We start from the raw sequence: 1,979 nt of genomic DNA, 5'->3' as shown, positions 1-1,979 counted from the left end.
AGGAGAAATGGGTGGCGCGCGCAACTCAGTCATTTACATCGTCTCCTACTATATTCACACGGACATAGCCCAGTGTCTCCAGCCGTGGGATTTTTCGGCCCCCACCACTCTCCCATCTGGGAGCGACGCATTCAAACGTAGGGTATCGGTGAGTCGGCTCTGTTAAATGCTGCGAAACCCAGGCTCGTGTAAATCCGAAAATGCACGAGCAGGAATCCGAGCTCTACCGACCTTACGTATGACGATCTAGCTGCTCCTCGAATTTATTCAGGTTTTGAAATCCCGGAATTACCTTAGAACCATTAGGCTTATTACGAAGAGGCAAATATAATTGACATTATGTAAATAGATATAGGAGACAAGACTTCTGGGTCTAAAATGTTTCAAATTTAGTGCTGCATGCCTTAGTCATATTTTTAGTAAACAATGGATTTTTAACAAATACAAAACAAATTTTCGATAAAATAGTTAAATTTTCAACCCAAGAAATTACTTTAAAAAATAAATTTTGTAACTTAGGCATTGTAGTTTATACTGAAGTTTGCAGTTGAAAAAATTAATTTTTAAAACCAAATAAATGCAATTTTATCAACAAAAAAAATTAATTTTTATCTGAAACAAATTAATTTTTAAAGAAGAATAATTCGCAAACAAAGATGGTAAATTTATAACTAAAAAGACAATTTTTCAAGAAAAAAATGGTCAACAAAATTGTTCAATTTTCATCTATAGAAACGAATTTTAAACTAAAAAAATAAGTATTCGATCAAAAATGGACTAATCAAATTTTCAGACAAGAAATGGATTTTTCAACAAAAGAAATTAATTTTCAACTAAAATTATCATGTTTCAACGAAAAATTGAATGGATAAATTTTCAGTTGAAAAATAATTATCAAACCCAAAAAATCAAAGTTTCAACAAAATATTGAAATTCCTAAGAAAAAAATTAAATTTGCAAACAAATGTTTTAATTTTCAAACCAATAACTTTCTACCGAAAACAGAATTTCAAAAATTTCAAAATCAATTTTAAAACAGCAACCATTTTTGTTAACAAAATACAAAAATTGTCAACGAAAATCGGTTAAATTATCAGTTTAAAATATCAATTTACAACCAACAATTTTTCACAAAATAGTGCAATTTCCAAAAAAATAGATGAACTTTTAACCATTTCATACGAAAAAGAAAGAAGTTTCAACAAAAAATGCATTTCCATCCAAAGAAATAAATTCTTGATTAAAATGGATGAATTTTAAATAAGAAAAATAATTTTCTACCAAAAAAGAATTTTTGACTGAGAAAGGTCAATTTCCTACGAAAAAATTCAACCAAAAATGATACAATTAAATTTTAATATAAGAAAATGTTTTCGCAACAAAAAAAAGAATCGAATTTCCAACAAAACAGTTAAATTATCAACCAAAATAGTTATTTTAAAAAATTTTAATTTTAAAATAGTTTCATTTGCGATGGAAGTAATGAATTTTCAACTGAAAATTGTTTTTAAAAAAACACAAAATCGAATTTACAACAGAACAGTTCATTTTTTAAACATACACTTAGATTTTCATTTAAAAATTGTTTTTCAACCAAAAATGGAATGGAATGAATTCTGAGAGAAAATAAAAAAAAATATCACAATTTTTAAAAATGATTTCGTAGATTTTCCATATTATATAATTTTAGAAAAAATAAGGAATTTAATTCTTATTAAGCCATCTTGCGCAATTTTGTCGCGCCATTTTCTGTTATGTTTATGTTGGTTTGTAAAATTTGCTTTCAAACTTTAGTAAGTTTACGAAATATTCAGAAATTTTAAAACGATTAAAAAATAATTAAAACTTGCAAAAAAATCAGGACGAATTTGAATAATTCTTAAAAGTTAGAAGATTAGAATGTCTGAAAATATTAGAAAAAAGAATTATTTTTCTAATAATCGATTGAAAATTTTTAATAATTTTTTTTTACAAAAATG

This window comes from Belonocnema kinseyi, chromosome 7 (genome assembly GCF_010883055.1).
Source record: "Belonocnema kinseyi isolate 2016_QV_RU_SX_M_011 chromosome 7, B_treatae_v1, whole genome shotgun sequence".
Taxonomy (NCBI): domain Eukaryota; kingdom Metazoa; phylum Arthropoda; class Insecta; order Hymenoptera; family Cynipidae; genus Belonocnema; species Belonocnema kinseyi.
This window is presented reverse-complemented; position numbering follows the sequence as displayed.